Source organism: Pleurodeles waltl, chromosome 12, assembly GCF_031143425.1.
Source record: "Pleurodeles waltl isolate 20211129_DDA chromosome 12, aPleWal1.hap1.20221129, whole genome shotgun sequence".
NCBI lineage: Eukaryota > Metazoa > Chordata > Amphibia > Caudata > Salamandridae > Pleurodeles > Pleurodeles waltl.
In genome coordinates this window covers 666348804-666368952 of record NC_090451.1, presented here as the reverse complement: position 1 = coordinate 666368952, position 20149 = coordinate 666348804, and the positions used below count along the sequence as shown (strand labels likewise).

General features: G+C 46.5%; 1 long non-coding RNA gene across 1 annotated transcript in view; it reads right to left on the bottom strand.

Annotated features, from left to right (window-relative positions):
- LOC138268641 (uncharacterized) overlaps positions 1 to 20149 on the bottom strand; it is a 441513-nt gene that overhangs the window by 8729 nt on the left and 412635 nt on the right. The window contains exon 2 of the long non-coding RNA XR_011200041.1: positions 4053 to 4180. This is a non-coding gene — a long non-coding RNA (uncharacterized lncRNA). The remainder of the gene's footprint in view (positions 1 to 4052; positions 4181 to 20149) is intronic.

Here is a 20149-nt window from a genome sequence, read left to right as displayed (position 1 = left end):
GTACTGCACTGCCACCCGTCTGCAATCTACATTCCAGCGTGGAACATCTTCTGCATCCAACAGGAACTTGTTTCCGGCTCCAGGGCTGAAGTGCTGACCTGTTCTTCCTCACTGTCGACCAACTCCTGCAAGTACAGCTGGGTGGGTAGTAGCTCCTACTCCTCCTGGACTCCACTGTGACTTTTGTACTTGCTCCCCTCTCTCCAGAGGTCTTCTTTTCCAGGAATCCACTGCTGTTGTTTTGTAGTCTTGTCTGGATGTCTTTTCCTTCCTTTTGGGTGGTTTAGGGAAATTCCAGTGATTTACTCCTGCTTTCCTGGTCGCTGGGGGATACTGTGTTACTTACCTCTGTCATTTTCTAGAACTCCCAGCTCCTTTCTACACATTCCACGTACCTAAGTGAGGGTCCTGTGTTCGCATTCCATTTTTTTTTTTAAAGTATATGATTTGGGCTCCCGTATTGCTATTTGCACTGTTTTCTAACCTTTTATATGCCTCTTACTGTGTACTAGTGTGTATAATTAGTGTATTACTTACCTCCTATTGGAGGGTTGCCCTTTTAGTATTTTGTGGTATTGTGTGACCAAAAATAAAGTACCTTTATTTTTGTACAACTGAGTGTTTTTTTTTTTTTTTTCATGTGTGTAAGTGCTGTGTGACTACAGTGGTTTTGCGCGAGCTTTGTATGTCTCCTAGATGAGCCGCGGATGCTCATCCATAGCTTTCTCTAGAGAGCCTGGCGCCTAGATACTGCCTACACTTCACTAAGAGGGAATACCTGGACTTGGTGTAAGAAGTTAGTACCTTAGGTACACACCACACACCAGACCAGCTTCCTACATGTTTAGTGTATTACTGTTTTTTCATTGGCAGCTATTTTTGGAATAGTGAAGATTGATCAGTATAATCCTTGCCTCCATGTCCGTAATACAATCTAAAATTCTTGTTGCAACTGCTAGAAACTTTTTCTATTGCCTCTTATGATTCAAAGATGAACTGACATCACAGGAAACAGCCACGTGTCATCTTGGATTGGGAACCTTTATCGGAGTTCTCTGGAAACTCCGCCATCCGGGGAAGTGTGGTTTATAGGCTTTACGAGCCTTTTCCTTCATAACCAAAGCTAAACATGGAAAGAGTTAGACCAAGTTTGACGGGGTCAATGGCGTACCTCCATCGCCACCCGCTCCAATCAGTGCCCTTAACGGATTGCAGAACGCCCTTACCGGTGACCACAATCCGAGAACCATCATCATTGCTTAGGCCACAAGGATACCCAGCAATACAGTGGCCACAGCACGCAGTGTGAATGCAGCTTTCCCCTCACTGGAGACAACCTCTGGGAAAACCCTGGGCATAGATGTGATAGAGACATATGCTGTTTAAGTTATTTAATAGGAAGAGAGGAGCCAATACATAACGCAGTCCCCAAACATTAAGGGGTCCCGTTCAGCCCACGGCTAATGAATATCTGTGAGATATTGGAGACTCAGGGGCCCCTCTTTATATGTTGCGGGGGGCGGGCTTCATTTTGCTTCTCATCAAAACAGGAGCTCCCTGTGCAGATGCTCTTGATGGGCTCTCATAAAAGGTGAAGGATCTGGTCTAACATACCCCTAACAGCTCCTTTGTGCCCCTTCTCCAGAGAGTCCTCACTGCGTAAATTTAAGGCTTGTTAGAGCTTTGTAAGAAAGAAGACATTCCTGTCCAAAAGAAAAGTAACTCCTCCACTATACAGGCAGGTATGAATTGCATACTCTAGGCAGAATAAAAGACGGTTTCAGCCGGGTAGCACCAAAGTCCATGAAGGGTCTACACTACTCCTGGTCCAAGTTGTTGGCGCGCTTTGGATAAAAAAAGGTGAGAGATGGATTTGCACGCTGACAGTTCCACAGGCTCAGGCATGTGGGTTTGGCTCAAAAATCCATTTTGGTGCAGTTGGCACCATAATGCGCTATTAACCACATCGCTAAATAGCAGTCCTGATGATATAGTATTTATTGGTTCCGATAAATAAGACACCAACAACGCAAGACTCGTAAACAAAATATTGTTGCTGTAAAATAACCAGACTAATCTGCCTTCCTGATAATTTCAAATGCACTCCTCGTTTCCACCCTTGTCCCCTCCTTTCTTCAAGCACTCCTAAGTGTTTTACAGACGGTGTGAAGACCTTAAGAAATCAAATACATAAGTGAACGAATAAGCACATTTTATAAAATCATTAAAAAACACTCACACTTTTTATATGTTTATTCCCATTTTCCTTGTATTCCTCTTCTATCTATTAGCACAATTAAAGCATAACAAGCATTAACAAGTTAAAAGCAAGTAACAGTTTGACGTTAATTTGCTAAATGCTAATTTGTGAGCTAAAGTGGTTTTCATCTGAATCAGTATAATAAAAATACCAGCCCGACCTCTTTGGTTTCCAGAACATAAAATACAATGATGCATTCAGCCAAAGCTAAATATCTGAATTTTGGCTAAATTTCCACCAAATGCCATTCAGAAATTGAACTACTGTACTCTCTCAGTTGGAAGGCGGCCCTAAAACCTTTGGATGGTGAATTGGGCAGCCTAAACCCATCCTTCATAAGATGAAGCTGTCGGATCAGGCAGGCAGTTGGATGTTCAATAGTGTTTTGTTGAATGGGATGCAGGTTAGCTCCTCCGATTGTTGTGTTGCCACCCAGGACCTCTTCTGTTGGACTACAGAGGGAGTGTAGGTCAAAGTAGACATGAGCTGATTTCATGACGTTGTTTCATGCCTCACACTGATGTAGTGAGAAACGACTCCACGTATTCCAGGATGCCATTTCATTTTATCACTGCTATAGCATGGACTGTGCTATTCTTGATGGCAATCAAGATATCCCACAATTCATGAAGTTTTACATACTGCGAGGACCAAAAATTACTACACTCCTTTAACGTATCCGCCATTAAGACTATTTTGCTTATCATTGGACACACGTGTTATCCATGGTTTACTTTCTTGGGATACCGTAGTATGGTAGGAAACTGCTCAGGTCATATGGTCAATCTGGTCACACACGGTTACGAAGATTAGACTATATTTCCCAGATTATCCAAGTCCTTGGATGATAAAATGCTGAACAGCCTCTGTGGGGTTCAATGGCTAGTTCTTCATAGTATCTTTCTTTCTGTATTCTTTCTCTAAATAGCTCTTCCCCCATGCATGACTGCTCAGCCATCTGCTATTGTATTTACTATATCGCAGAGCTAGGAAGTTGTGGCTATTTATGTCTGTTATATACCTGGTTCTAGCTGGGAACACAAATATATGGTGGAAAATAATGAAAAGCAGAAAATTGTGACCTTGAAGAAATAATATATATATAACATTTCACGGTACATACATGTAGAATTAAGTCTAGTAAACATGTACTTACCAATATATAATAACATTCACAATATTCTTTTTGGTGATATTAGGGTGACAATATTTTTGCATGTCGACATGAAAAACTCAATATACTTGTATGGCTAAAACAAGGCAATTGCCAGGCGCTTCAACTCTCATATGCACCTGTTATCCTGCGGGTCCTTATACTAGAGAAAACAATACATCATGCACACTATTGTGAGTGATAAAAACACAGCTTTAATTCTTCAATGTATTTAATAAGAAATCACTTTATTTTTAGAATAGCCCATAAAATGAATCAATCTTGAAACTTGTAATCAAAGGAAGAAATCTGCTATCAATATTTCAGTTGTTACTGTCCATATTTCAGTTGTTACATCCACAGCTGACATTGGTTTTGCTAATCAATAGCTTCCTCAAGACTGTTTAAAACATTAAAACATACAATCTCTAGATATACATATATTTACAAAGTTCATAACTCTTACATTCCAATTACATAAAAGTGCACCAAAAAGCTTAGATTACATATAATACAAATATAGCTTATATGTCATAAATCATGGAAAACGATACATTGTCACTATTGGAGAAGCTAAAGTTACAGTCTTAATTCTTCAAATTATTTCAATAACAAATCACTCCATAGAATAGTCCATACATTAAAGGATTCTGAAGCTTGTAATCACTGGAAAAATCTGCTAATCGTATTTCAGTTGCTACAGTCCATATCTGGTTTGCTACATCCACGGCCAACACGTATTTCATAGATCAAAGGCTTCCTCAAGTCTGTTAAAAACATAAAAATATAAAATTACTAGCTATACATATATTTACAAGGTTCAAAACGTCAACATTCAAATTACATTAATGTGCAGTGAAAAGCTTAGGCCATATGTATTACAAATACATCACACATCAAAAAGCATAGGCAAATGATATGCATTGCTGAGACAGAGAATCATAGTGCCCCGGTGTTTTACTACAACACTGTATAACCAGGTTTCAATACAGCAAAATCTAATGAAATGCAAGTGTGGTGACCAGAGCAACTAAAAATTCTAGTCCCCTTTACTATCCTGAGAAGATAGTATATCGGGGCAGATATGGCTATAGCATGCTTTTGATATGGTATCATTCTACGGGTGGCGGTGGTTCATGATAAGTTTCTCAGCAGTTAAGGAGGCAGCTGAAGTCCATTCAGAGCTATTTAAGTTTCGTCCATGGTGTTATGGCTCCGGGAAGGACCAGATGGGTTTACGTGGTACTTTAATATGCAGCAGTATTTTAGTTTTTTTGAGGAACATGGACAGAGCAGCTCATGTGTCAGCCAGTCATACAGAACAGAAAACGTCCCCCCAGACTACCATGGCAAGCTGTGGTGAACGGGCATGGGCTGCATAGGATGTGTTTTTCAGCAATAGGCAGGTCATCCCAAAAACAACTCCTTATTTGGCATATCAGGCTATTTACTCCCTTCCAGGAGACATCCTTCAGCTTCACTAAAAGCAGAATCTGCAAAAGCTTTCTTTTTTAAAATGCTCCAATGGCTGTAAACATCTGTAAACTGAACCTGTAGAAATGAGTTTGTGAAGAATAAAAATATGTCTGCAGTTCCTCTGCTATGCAAGTGGCCCCAGTATCTACACCACCTATTAACTCAGGACCTACCAGCACAGGAGACACCTGAAAGAATATTATTTTGTTATGTTTAGTTTTACTGCCACATCTTTTGAAGTCATCACAACAGTTTATATTCTTAAAGCATGCCTAGTTAACCAAGTAATCATCTTTTTTATTGTTTTTTTATTTCTCAATTACGATCAAACCATCATTCCCACAGAAGGGAACAATAAAAAAGAGAAAGAAAGGAGCATGCTAGGCATAGGAGACAATAATTCAGACTTATATGGCGACACATAGGTTAGGCCCACCAATACAAACTAGGGTTCACAATTAAACCTGGAACAGGTACGATCACATTTATTAATCAAACGCATGCCCCTTGATTTAGCCATTGCGAGTTCCTGCTCGTAGAACTGCTTAAAGGTGGCCCACCGCTCACTTACCACAGGAGGCATGTCAGAAACCCAAACTCACGCAATGCAAAGCCTTGCAGTTACAATACCAACATATAGCAGTCGGCTAATTCCCGAACCTACACCCAGTCTGTAGCCCAGCATGATTTCCTTATAGGTAAAATGTAGGTCATTACTAATACACAACACCATAAGCTGACTCACATCGGTCAAAAAGCCCCCCAGTTTGGGACATGAGGCGAACGTATGTAATATATCCGTTGCTGGAAATCCTCATTTAGGGCACTTAGGGCCAGATGTAGCAAAGGGTTTTACCCATTTTGTGTCTATGAGAAAATGTGTTCGTACATATGGCCCTTAGTCTTATCTAAACTGCTGTTCTGGGCCCACTGCGCTATCCTGCCAGGCGTATAGTACAACATACACATGGTTTTGGATTGTTGAATTTTTAAGTTAATCGAGTGAACCAATCGCTCAAGTGCTTCCCATGCTGTCAAAATATGTGAGGGAGCAATAGCCTGACCCAGAACCGGGTTCCATTTGTCAGCCAGCAGAGGTCTATCATTAGCCTGATGCTGGCAGAAGCTATGATACACGCTGCTAATTAGGGACTTCTCTGAAGCATATTGTAGACATGAAAGTAAGTCAGAGTGTGAGGGTAAAGCTACCAACCTACATCTTACCAAAAAATAATCCTTAATCTGCATATACTTAAAAAAAAGAATGAGGAGGGAGCTCAAACCTGCTTTGCAAATCACCAAACGTGCCAAAACCACTGAGATCGTAAAGGTGTCCTAAATGTAGGACTCCCTGGATATCCCTGCTCTGACAGACCTTGTCTTGGGAAATTGAGGGTAATAAAGTATTATCCCAGAGAGGCATGTCCGGACTTATAAGCAACAGTGAATATTTAACAGTGATTTCACTCCAAATATATTATATCCCTAATACACTTGAATCTTACCGGCTTAAAATAGTTGTGATCCCCGAGCCTAAATAGAAGCATTCTGCATTCTTGCCCAAGCACCATTCAATATGGAATGCGACTAGGTCTTGATTATCCTTCGTAAGTAAGACGCAGTCGCCCAGCAAAGAAAAAATTGGGGACTCGTAGGGGGATTGATCGAAACAGGTATAAAAATTTGGGTAAGATATTCATCTTAATATTCATCCGATAATATCTATTGGAAGCCGGTTCCAAAATTTTAAATTCTACGTAACCTCCCGCAAGAGAGGCTCATAGTTGAGTTTGGATATTTGTTTTACTCGCGGAGCGAGTGGAACCCAGAGATAAGTAGCTGATGGAGTAGCTCCAGGGATGGGGCTTTCTGGCTGAAAGTTAACAAACACCCGGGTTTTATCAAGATTCAATTTGTATCCCGTAAACTTAGCAAATCTGCTGGCCTCGTTCTGAATACAGCCTAACGCTACTGAGGGATTAGCAGAGTGTATCGCAACATTGTCCGCATAGGCCATGATCTTAATTTCAGAACCATGAGATATAAAAGGCTGGATATTATTATTATGATAAAGTGTCTTCAAATATGGCTCTAAATATAACGCAAATAACAGTGGGGACATTAGACACCCCTGTCTAGTGCTGCAATGTATTCTAAAGGCAGTAGAGCAGATTCCAGCATGCACCAGTTGAACCGTAGGGCTGCTATAGAAGGCCTACACCCATCTAAGAAAACGGCCACTAAGACCAAAGGCCCTCATTGTGATCCAGACACTTTCCCACACAACCCGATCAAACGCCTTTTCTGCGACAAGAAGTATCGTCCCAGATTGAGACCAGTTTTCTAGGCCACATCAAAAGCAACAATTGCCAATTTAACATGAGATGTAGTATCACACCCCAGAATGAAGCCATGCTGGTAGTGTGGTACTAGACCAGACATAAAAGGAGCTAGCTGGAGAGCCAAAATCTTGGCAACTATTTTAGCATCTGCTTTTATGAGAAATATAGGGTGATATGACCAGTGTGCCTCAGGCGGTTTACCTTTCTTCAAAAAGATAATTATCCGCATTATATTCCAAAATGGCGGGACTGAGCTGCTAACCCCTATATGCTGAGTAACTTGGATAAGAAAAGGTAAAATAATTTTCTTGAAAGTCCTATAGAATTCCAACGGGATGGCATCATCTCCAACAACTATTCCTGCAGTTAGTAATGATATTGCATTATTAATTTCGTAGACCATAATGTCCTCCTGAAGAGCAAAAAGGACATTTTACTTGGGGAACATATGCTAGCATTCCGAAGATAACACTTGAACCCAGATTCATCGATTGCTCTAGGGGGCCGTAAAGGCCCTGAGAAAAGGCAGGATATTGTCCTAGAATCATCTCAGGACTTGTATATACTAATCTGTCCACACCTTTTACCGAGTCAATGAGATGCTTAGACTGTCTATCTGCAATTTGATGTGTAAAAATTAGCCCTACTTGTTCCCCATACTCATATGGGAGCGAGCAATGCCTAGAATATCTGGCCCCAATCTTCTCCTTCAGTTTCTTCCCTAGCTTAGCTCGATTTTCAATCAGAGAGAGATATAGGCGTATATTTAAGAGTACCTTGCGTCACTGTAGTGTCAATTATTTTTACGCTAAGGCCCTTTCCACATGGCATATTTACAAGTGGCACAATGCATGCAGCGTTCCGGTGCTAGGAGGCATGCAAACATGGCACAGTGAAAGTTAACAGATTTCACTGCACCCTTTTTGGCATAATTTTTAACGCCTACTCAGTGCAGGCGTTAAAATGACACACCCTTAGAAACCTATGGGCCTCCTTGCACTTTGCTTCACTAGCATCAACACTTTTTACGCTAGCGTAAAAAATGTTGATGAGATTATGCAAATGACCGCCATAGTGTGCCGTATTATAAATACAGTGTAACCATGATGTCTTTAGGTGCCGGTAGGTGGGGGGGGGGCAGAAAAAGTGGCGCAACCACTCTGATGCGCTACTTTTACATAAATATGGGCCTTAGTTTCTTTTGGTCACTACCCCCTTTGAGAACTTTCTTAGCATGGGATAATTCTAACTGCATTACCACCTGGCGGAGTGACTGCAGAGTGTGCAATTTCTCTCTGTTCTGATGTTAAATAAAGTGCTGAGTGATCCACTGCACGAATGCCTTCATAGAGTCCCACATTACAAATGGGGATATTGTACCTATAGTAATTTGGACAAACTCCATCAGCTCTTTAGTTAGTCGAAACATATTCTGAATCCTTAAGTAGTTGGCGTGGGAAGGAAAATCAGCTGCTGTGACTCTTTACAGGCTGGAGCTGGCATGATAACAACCCAGGGCTGTTGTCCAAAGTGACTCTCGGACATACTTTGCCTGCATGCTGAAGAAAACAATGGCGTGCAAAAACCTGGTCAATCCTGGAGTAGTGCGATTGGGGGAGGGTTGAATAGTACGTATAACCAGGGGCCTAGGGATAAAGATCCCTCTAAGGGTTCGTAAGACAGTGGAGCCGGGCCATTTCCTTATAGAAGTCCTTGTTTTGACCATTCAGGGGAAGCCCTATGGTTAGTTGAATCCAAGTCTTAATTCATTACACAGTTGAAGTCACCCAAGCTGATAAGTTCTCCTGACCACTTTAAAAGCTCCAGAGTCAATCCACATATAACCTCAGGGTCATCAACATTGGGACCATATACTGTACAAAACTGATAATCTGATAGAGGCTTCTAGTTGCAGATTCCTTACCTTTGAATTTCTCCCAGGCTTCAGATTGGATCTTTTTCTTCGAGCAGTACCCCTGCCGCCGTTAGGTGGCGTCGGTCAACTCCACGGGCATCGCTGGCATCGAAGTCACCGTGATGACATTGTGGTTGTATATAGGCACCACCCAGGTGCGCTGACGTCAGTTCTTTTCTTTCCGCACCAGCCTATGCGCAAATCCGGATAAGAGCTGCCCCTACTCATTTTTTGACTAACTGCAACACTTTTGTCAAACTCTTTTTGACAAGTTTTGAATGCGTCAAAGGATGTCCCAGAAGTACAGTTTTAAACCCTGCGACTCCTGTCACGGAATGAAGTCGGTGACGGATGTGCATCTCGTCTGCCTTTGGTGTCTGGAGCGCAACCACGACCCAAAGTCATGCTCCAAGTGTTGGGCCATGAACCCGAAGGCTTTGAGGGAGTGGTCCCTGAAGCTCATGGTGGCCCGGCACTAAACTCTGCGTTGATCCTGGTCTCGTTCGAGGGGAAGGCCAGGAGACTAGTCGCGGAGTCCTCACCACTCCCCTTCGTCCAAGTCATCAAGACGATCGGGTCACAAAAAGAAGCCAAAGAAGACCAAACATTCTTCGACTTCACCACTTCACTTGGATGACATGACGCAGGAAGAGCATTGATGCTCTGGGCCTCTGCCTTCGGAGCCTGGGTCGACTCCACACCTCTTCAAATTTCCAGGAGCATGTGCCACCCCTGCCCAGCTTAAATAATCCCATGAGCCATGCGCCTCATCTTTAGGCAGACTGACCCACTCTCTGCACCTTCGGGCCCAGGAGAGTCGCTGAGGGCCCCCCTCGGGTTCCACGTCGGCGGCTTCAGCCTCGGCTCAGGGGGCACCTCCGGATCCGTTTATGGATCCCTTCCGACACTGGTCATGCCAATGCAACCTTCCCTGGCGTTTGGACAGATGTTGACGCTCCGACGTCAGTTGAGCCCACAATGGACGGCGATCCTACAGTTTCCCCCACGATCCGGAGCGGCATCGGTTGATGCAGATTCCATTTTCCATGGGCTCTCCTGGGCCCAGGGCAGAATTAGACCCTTCTTTCTATGGGTATGGATATGGGGCTAATGTGGAGGGGTCGCTGGACCCTTTAGAATACAAGCTAACCTCCTGACCAAGGTGCTTCAGCCTGGGGCTTCCAGTTCAGAACCCCTTCTTCCCTTTAATAAAGCCCTTACGGACGTCCATCTGGGTACCTGGTCCAAACCCAGCACAGGGGCTCCTGTGAATAGGACAGTTGCCCATTGCCATCGGCGTGCACCAACCAACCCAAAATTCCTGACCTAACATCCTACACCAGCGAGCCTTGTGATCCAGGCTTCTTCATCATCTGGCACATTCCCCATTGCGCCCCCGGATAGTGAATCCAAAAGACTGGATAGCTTTGGGAAGAAAATGTTTTCTTCTGCCAGTCTAGCACTGCAGTCTGTGAACACCGCATGCCTTTTGGGCCGATACTCCCATACTTTCTGGGATACGGTTGCGGAAGTGCTACCTCGAGTCCTGGAGGAGGCCTGGGTGGTTTTCTCCCAAGCCGTTATGGACGGGAAAGATGCAGCACAATTCATGAATCGTTGTGAACTGGACACAACTGACTCACTAGGTAGGTCGGTTGTATCAACAGTGGCCTTGAGGCGCCATGCCTGGTTGAGGATGTCTGGCTTTTCAGGGGATGTCCAAAAATCTTTAATGGACATTCCCTTTGATGGCACCCGTCTCTATGGAGACAAAGCAGACTCAGCGCTCAAGCGCTTTAAGGATTCCGAGGCTACAGCACTGTCCCTTGCCCTCGTAGCTGCTCCTCGCACCCCACAGTCCAATTTTCACTCCTTTAGTGGCTACGAAGGGGCACCCACAGCTTTCTTTTCCACCCACCCACAGCTGACCTGTGCAAGCTTCACAGCCTCTGCGCAGATGCGGGATTCCACATGCTTGTGGATCAGGGAGCCAGCAGTCCCATCAGTCCACCCTGCCCCCTCCTCTACTTCCAAGCCTCCCTAGTCTGTTGGAACATCCAGGACCAGTTGGCGGCAGGATCGCCATCACCTGGCCCACTGGGAAACCATCACCATGTACAGCTGGGTGTTACAAATTGTCAAAAGGGGCTGCTCCCTCCCCTTCGAGTCTTCCCCTCTGGCTATGCTACCATCATTAGATCATCTGTTGGAGGATCATTTGGCACTTCTCTGCTAGGAAGTCAAGACTCTCTTGGCCAAGGGAGCCATAGAGAGGGTCCTTGCGCCAGAAGTAGGTTGTGGTTGTTATTCCCACTACTTTCTGGTGCCCAAAAAAGACGAGGGCCTTCGCCGTATCTTAGATCTCCTGTCCCTCAAGCTCTTCCTCAAGAAGGAGAAGTTCAAAATGCTAACTCTAGCTAGGAAGTCAAGACTCTCTTGGCCAAGGGAGCCATAGAGAGGGTCCTTGGCCCAGAAGTAGGTTGTGGTTGTTATTCCCGCTACATTCTGAGGCCCAAAAAAGACAAGGGCCTTCGTCCTATCCTAGATCTCTGGTCCCTCAATCTCTTCCTCAAGAAGGAGAAGTTCAAGATGCTAACCCTAGGTCAGGTCCTTTCTGCCCTGGACCCTGGAGACTGGATAGTGGCATTGGACTTGCAGGATGCCTATTTTCATACTCCCATCCTGCTGGCCCACAGATGTTACTTGCCATTCGTGGTAGGTCGTGAGCACTTTCAGTTCACCGTGCTCCCCTTTGGCCTCACCAGTGCCCCTTGGGTGTTAACGACTGTGATGGTGGTGGTTGCAGCTCATCTGCGCAGGTTAGGGGTTTCAGTCTTCCCCTACCTCGACAACTGCCTGTTGAAGGCAGACACGCCCTAGAAAGTCATCCCCCACCTTCCGACTATGGCAAACCTCCTGCACACGCTGGGGTTCACTATAAACATGCCTAAATCACACCTGACTCTGTCTCAGACGCTCCCTTTCATCAGGGCTGTTCTGGAAACAGCCTGAATATCCTGGACTCGCTTTTCAGGAGGATAGGTCCAAAACTGCACTATGATTCCAATGTTCCAGCCTCTATCCTGGATTTTGGTGAGAACGACTGTGAGGCTGCTGGGCCTTATGGCCTCCTGCATCCGGTTAGTGACACATGCCAGATGGCAAGGTAAAGAGGTAAAGTGGTGCAGGTGTTCACCAACACCACCGCCATGTGGTACTGCAACAAGCAGGGCGGAGTGGGGTCGTGGACTCATTTTCCAAGAGGCTCTTCACCTCTGGACATGACTGGAGAGCCAGGGCATTTCCCTGGTGGTTCAACACCTTGTGGGCTATCTAAGCGTCAGAGTAGACAAACTCAGCCGTTGATGCATAGTAGATCACGGATGATGTCTCCACCTGGAGGTGGCAAAAGGTCTCTTTCAGCAGTGGGAAGAGCCTTGGTTAGATCTGTTAGCCTCTGCAGAGAATGCACAATGTCAGCTGTTTTGCACCCAGAGTTTCCAAGTCTGCACTCGCACGCGACGCTTTTTGTCACGAGTGGAGCTCAGTCATCCTGTGTGCCTTTCGGCCAATACCACTCCTGCCCAGAGTTCTGAAGAACATTAAGTAAGACTGGGCCCAAGTCATCCTGGTGGCTCTGGACTGGTCACGTAGATTCTGGTATCCCAAGCTATTGAACACGACTGTTGATCCTCCAATCAGACTGCCCCTTCGGGAGGATCTTCTGTCGCAGCAGGAGATGGTCATCCACCTGAACCTGTCCAGTCTCCGCTCAATCTCCACGCAAGAAGGCGGTGGCAGTTGACCGCTTTTGACCTTCCACCCGCAGTCTATAATGTCATCTTGGCAGCCAGGCCTCCCTCCACCAAAAGGGTATACGCCTGTCGTCAGAAGAAATTTGTGGCATGGTGTATCAACAAATCTGTTGATCCCCTCTCTGCACCTCTCTCAGAGGTACTCCTCATTATTCTCTCTGTTGCCCAGCAGGGCTCTGCTCCAGGTACCCTCAAGGGATACCAGACCAACCTTCTCTATTCAAATCTCCCTTTGTTGAGAGATTTCTTAAAGGCCTCACACATTTTTCCTCCTATCCCATTCATAATGCCCCAGTGGGATTTGAACTTGGTCCTCACCTACCTCATTTGTGCTCCTTTCGAGACGCTCCATAACTGTCCTCTATGGCTCTTGACCCTTGAAACTGCCTTCCTGATTGCCATCATCTTTGCTCGCAGAGTGAGTGAGCCTCAGGCTTTCTCTTCGAAGCCACAATTGCTTGTAGTACATCCTGACAAAGTCATGCTTCATACCAGGTCTTCCTTTCTTCCCAAAGGGTTGACACCTTTTCACATAGGACAGTCTATCACCTTGCCTACTTTTTACCCACCTCCACATCCCTCTCATGAGGAGGAGAGGCTCTACCATCTGGATTCAAAAAGAGCATTGGCATTCTATCTAAATTGTACCAAAGATTTCCGGGTGGACGATCAACTCTTTGTTGGGTATGTGGGTGCGAAGACAGGCAAGGCAATGCAGAAGAGGACCATCTTGCGATGGGTAGTCCTCTGCATCAAGATGTGCTACTCTTTGATGAAAAAGCAACCCCCAGAGGGTTGGCGCACTCATTCAACCAGAGCAACTGCTGCTACCAAAGCGTTAGCAGGCGGAGTTCCAGTCCTGGATATCTGCAAGGCAGCTATGTGGACGTCTTTACATACATTCACCAAGCATTACTGCCTGGAAAGTCAGGGCTGCATAGACGGCTATTTTGGTCGTTCGGTCCTCCAGGACTTTTTGATGTGATCTTGGTTCGCAGCCCACCACCAGGGATGGTAATGCTGGGTATCTGTTCTAAGGTACGGAATCTGCAACTGGAAGTCTCTATCAGATGTACATGTTACTTACCTTCGGTAACAATATATCTGGTAGAGACGTATTCTAGTTTCAGATTCCTTATTGACCAGCCCATCCTCCCTGCATTGAGAACTGATTTCTAGGGACAGGAACTTCCCTTTAAGGTCCCTAGTTTAGGCGCATATTCTCAGTTTTCTTCATAGCTCCAGGCTACTGGCGTGGAAAGTTCTAAAAATAAAAGGACGTCAGCACGCCAGGGTGGCGCCTATTATAATACCGCAATGTCATCACGGTGACCACGATGCCATCCATGCCCGCGGAGTCGAATTACACAACCTAACAGCGCGCAGGAGTACTGCTCGAAGAAAAACATCTAGATCCAGTTTGACGCCTGGGGGAAATTCCAAGGTAAGGAATCTGCAACTAGAATATCTCTCTACTAGATATATTGTTACCGAAGGTAAGTAACTTGTACTTTAAGGTCTAAAAAGACACCTTCAAAATGGGAAACGGCCTGTACTACGCGGCCGTAACCACGCAGGCGTAACCACACATGTGCCTCAACCACGCAAATACGTGGTCAAGATCTCATGCGTATATGTGGTTGAGGCCCACAACAGGAACACCCAGGAGAGATATGCATTGGCCAGGTAAGTGGGGCTGGGGCAGGTATGGGGGAGTTTTAGGACAGGGCGGTGTAGGTTTTAGGGTTCAGAGTGGGATGTCGGGGTCGTTTTTAGGACACGGTGGGGTAGGTTTTAGGGTTCGGGGTTAGGGCGGGGGGGTCGGTGTAGTTTTTAGGACAGAGCAGAGTAGGTTTTAGGGCTGGTTTGGGTTGATTTTAGGACGGGGTATATTTTCAGGTTCATGGTGGGGCGGGGGGCAGAGTAGTTTATCGTCATTGCGGAGTAGGTTTTAGGGTTGGGCAGTGGGCTTGGGGTCATTTTTGGGACGGAGCAGGTTAAGTTTTAGGGTTGGGGTGGTGAGGTTGGGGTTGATTTCAGGACAGGGTCGTTTTTAGGGTTCAGGGCGGGGGCTGGGGTAGTTTTTAGGACAGAGCGGGGTAGGATTGGAACAGGATAGATTTTAGGGTTCAGGGTAGGGTGTTTGGGTAGTTTTTAGGAATTGGCAGGGTAGGTTTTAGGGTTCAGTGTGGGGGGCTGGGGTAGTTTTTAGGACAGGGTGGGGTAGGTTTCAAGGTTCATGGTTGGGGTAGATTTTAGGACAGGGAATGGTATATTTTAGGGTTCAAGGTGGGGTTGGGGTCAGAGTAGTTTTTAGGACAGGGCAGGGTAGTTTTTAAGGTTCAGAATGGGGGGGTCAGGGTAGTTTTTGGGACAGGGTGGGGGTTGGGGTCATTTTTAGGACAGAGCAGGGTAGGTTTGGGGTGGGTTAGGTTTTAGGGTTCAGGACAGGGGGGTTGGGTAGATTTTAGGGTTGGGGCAGTGGGCTTGGGGTCGTTTTTGTGACAGAGCGATGTAGGTTTTAGGGTTGGGTGTGGTGGGGTTGGGGTTGATTTTAGGACAGGGCGGGTAGTTTTTAGTACAGGGTGGGGTAGATTTTAGGGTTCAGGTCAGGGGCAGAGTGGTTGGGGTAGTTTTTAGGACAGACGGGGTAGGTTTTAGGGTTTGCCCGGCGGGGTCCGGGTAGTTTTGGTGACAGATCAAGATAGGTTTTAGGATAGGGGCAGTGGGGTCAGGGTAGTTTTTAGGATCGGGTGAGGTATGTTTTACGGTTTAGGGCGGGGGCAGGAGAGTCGGGGTTGTTTTGAGGAGAGGGTAGGTTTAGGGTGGGCGTTGGGGCTTGGAGCAGTTCTTAGGGCTGAGTAAGTTTTAGGGTCTAGGGCGGATGCAGGGGGGTCTGTGTAGTTTTTAGGACACAGCAGGGTAGGTTTTAGGGTTCAGGGCAGGGGGTTCCAGTAGCTTTTAGGACATGGGGTAGGGTTTAGGGTTCAGGGCAGAGGTTTTTGGTAGTTTTTAGGACAGGCGGGGTAGGTTTTAGGGTTGGGGCAGTGGGCTTGGGGTCATTTTTGGGACAGAGCGGGGTACGTTTTAGGGTTGGGGTGGTGAGTTTGGGGTTGATTTCAGGACAGGGTAGGTTTTAGGATTTAGAGCAGGGGTAGGGGTAGTTTTTACGACATGGCAGGATAGGTTTTAGGATTCAGGGTGGGCAGGCAGGGGGGTCGAGTAGTTTTTAGGACAGGGCTGGTAGGGTTCAGGGTACACTCCGGGGTGGGGGAGTCAGGGTAAATTTTAGGACAGGGCAAGGTACGTTTTAGGGTTCAGGGCCGGTGCGGGTAGTTTTTAGGACAGTGTAGGTTTTACGGTTCAGGGTGGGTACGGGGGTCATTGTAGTTTTCAGGATAAGGTGGGGTAGGTTTTAGGGTTGAGCTAGGGAGGTGTGGGTAGTTTTTAGAGCAGGGAAAGTTTTAGCATTGAGGGCTGGGGTCAGGGTAGTTTTTAGGACAAAGCAGGGTAGATTTTTTAGGTTGTGGTAGTTTTTAGGACAGGGCAGGGTAGTGTACAGGGCGGGGTAGTTTTTGAGACTGAGTGAGTTAGGGTTTACGGTTCAGGGTGGGGTCGTTTTAAGGACATGCGGGGTAGTGACCGCAGAGTGTGAAATTTATCTCTATTCTGAAGATATATAAACTGCTGAGTGATCCACGTACAAACGCCTTCATAGACTCCCACCCTACAAATGGGAATGTTGTACCCATAATAATTTGGACAAACTCTGCAGCTCTTTACTAACAGTCAATACATATTCTCAATCCTTAAGTAGGTGGCGTGGGAAGGAAAATCTGCAGCCCTGACTCGTAACAGCCTGGAGCTGGCATTGTGGTCCGAAGTGACTCTCGGACATACTTTGGCCTCATGCTGAAGAAAACAGTTGCGTGCAAAAACCAGGTCAATCCTGGAATAGTGCGAGTGGGGGGCTGATTAGTACATATAACCTGGGGACCCGCTCTGTCCTAAAAACTACCCTGACACGAACCCAAAAACCTACCTCGTTATGTCTTAAAAACTACCCTGACCCACCCGACCTGAACTCTAAAACCTACCTTGCCCTGTCCTAAAAGCTACTCTGACCCCTGCCCAGTCATAAAATCTACCTGAGCACCCCCCGGCCTTAACCCTAAAACCTATCCCACTGTCCTAAAAACTACCCAAACCCCCTGTCCTGAACCCTAAAACCTAACCAGCCCCAAACCTACTGTGCTCTGTCCTAAAAATTACCCTAACTCCCCTGCCTACGACCTGAACCCTCTCCTAAAAACTACCCCAACCCCCACCCTGAAACCTACCCCATGTCCTAAAATCTACACAAACACCTGCCCTGAATCTTAAAATCTACCCCGCCCCTAACATACCCCGCTCTGTACTAAAAACTACCCAGACATCCCTGCCCCCTACCTAAACCCTAAAACCTACTCCTGTGTGTTCTAAAAACTACCGACCCCCTTCCCCCACCCTAAACCCTAAAATATGCCCCACCCTGTCCTAAAATCTACCCCAAACCCCACCCCACCATGAACCCTAAAACCTACCCCACCCGGTCCCAAAAACTACCTCGACCTCCCCATCCTGAACCCTAAAACCCACCCTGCTGTCCTAACAACTACCCCGGCCCCACTGCCCCAACCCTAAAACCTACCCCACCCTGTCCCAAAAATTACCCCGGCCCCCCGTCCTCAACCCTAAAACCTACCAGCTCTATCCTAAAAACTACACTGACCCTAAAACCTACCCCACCCTGTCCTATAATCTACCTCAACCCTTCTAGCCCTGAACCCTAAAACCTACCCTGCCCGGTGTCACAAACTACCCCATCCCGCCCGCCCTGAACCCTAAAACCTACCCGACCCACACCTACCCGCCCCAAACCTACACCGCCATGTCCTAAAAACTACCCCGACCTCCCCTGAACCCTAAAACCTACCCCACCCTATCCTAAAAACTACCCCGACCCACCCGCCCTGAATCCTAAAATGTACCCGGCCCTGTTCTGAAAACTACCCCACCCCATCTCTTAAACCTACCACGCCATTTCCTAAAAACTACCTGACCCCCCGCACCCACCCTGACCCCTAAAAATTTGTCTGCCCTGTCCTAAAAACTACTCTGACCCCGCCCTCACCCTGAACCCTAAAATATACCCACCTCTCCTAAAATCTACCCCACTCAGCCCTGAACCCTAACACTTACCCCGCTGTCCTAAAAAAAAAAATACCCTGACCTCACTGCCCCAACCCTAAAACCTATCCCACCCTGTCCCAAAAACTACCCCGCACCTGACCTGAAACCTAAAACGTACCCCACGCTGTCCTAAAAAATACCAGACCCCCGCACTGTCCTAAAAACTACCCCTTTCCCTGAATGAACCCTAAAACCTATCAGCCCTGTCCTAAAAGGTACACTGACCCCCCTGCCCCCACCCTGAATCCTAAAACCCCCTGCTGTGTCCTAAAAACTACCCCGACCCCACCCTGAATGCTAAAACCTACCCCACCGTGTCCTAAAAACTATCCAGCCCCCTGCCCTGAACCCTAAAACCTACCCTGCTGTGTCCTAAAAACTAGCCGACCCCCCAAATCTGCCCTGAACCCTAAAACCTAACCCAACCCCTCACTGTAAACCCTAAAACCTACTAGCCCTGTCCAAAAAACAACCCCAACCCCCACCGCCCCATACCTAAAACCTACCCCAACCACGTCCTGAACCCTAAAACCTACCCCGCTCTGTCCTAAAAGCTACCCAACTCCAACACCCCATCCCTAAAACCTACCCCACTCTGTCCTAAAAACTACCCCGACCCCGCCCTAAATCCTAAAACTTACCCCACCCTGTCCTAAAAACTATCCCTCCCTACCCCCTCCTACCTGCCCCAGACCCACTTACCTGGCCAATGTGTTCCTCTCCCGGCTGTTCCCGTTGTGTGCCTGAACCACGTATATGCATGAGACCTTGACCACGCATTTGCGTGGTTGAGGCACGTGTGGTTACGCCTGCGGGGCTACAGCCGCATAGTACAGGACATTTTCCATTTTGAAGGTGTCTTTTTAGACTATAAAATACAAGTTACTTACCTTCAGTAACAATATATCTGGTAGAGACATATTCTAGTTGCAGATTCCTTACCTTAGAATTCCCCCCAGGTGTCGGACAGGAACTAGAGGTTTTTGTTAGAGCAGTACTCCTGCGCGCCGTTAGGTGGCGTCTGACGACTCCGCGGGCATTGTGGTCGCCATGATGACGTCGCAGTCGTATAATAGCCACCACCCTGGTGCGCTGACATGTTCTTTCCAAGACTTTCCACGCCAGTAGCGCAGAGCCATGAAGAACACTGAGAATAGAGTGCTAAAACTAGGGACCTTAAAGGGAAGTTCCGGTCCATAGAAATCAGTTCCCAGTGCAGGGAGGATGGGTGGGTGTAGGAAGCTGGCTCTGTATATACTGTATCAAAGTGAGATATAGTGTGCGCAGGAGTCCAGTGGTTCCCCAGAGGCTTAACAGAGACCAAAATAGATAATACTAATGCTCTTTTTTGTGGTAGTGTGGTCGAGCAGTTAGGCTTATCAGAGGGTAGTGCAAAGCATTTGTTGTACACACACAGAAAATAGAAAAAGCACACACTCAATGACTTAACTCCAGACCAATGGTTTTTATATTGTAAAACTATATTTTCTTAACTTAGTTTTAGAACCACAAGATTCAAGTTGCAAGTAAGTTCTTTAAAATGTTTGTATTTCACATCGGTATCAACAGTACTTTGAAATAGGTGAGGAATGCAGTTTTTGAAATATTGGCAATAATCTGTTTTAAAAATGGACACAGTGCAATTTCCAGGAACAGTTCCTGGGGGAAGAAATGTTAGGTTGTTTTACACGTAAGTACAAAACTTACAGTTTCAGTCTCTGGGTTTTAGGGAGTCCACCGGTTGGGGTTCAAGTTAACCCCAAACACCCACCACCAGCAACACAGGGCCAGCCGGGTGCAGAGGTCAACGTTGAGCAAATTTAACGTGGGCTCCTATGGAGACAGGGGATACTCAAAATCAGTTCGGCTAGCAGGTAAGTACCTGCGACTCGGAGGGCAGAGCAGGGGGGATTAGAAGAGCACTGGATTGGCCACAAGTAGGCACCAAACACACAC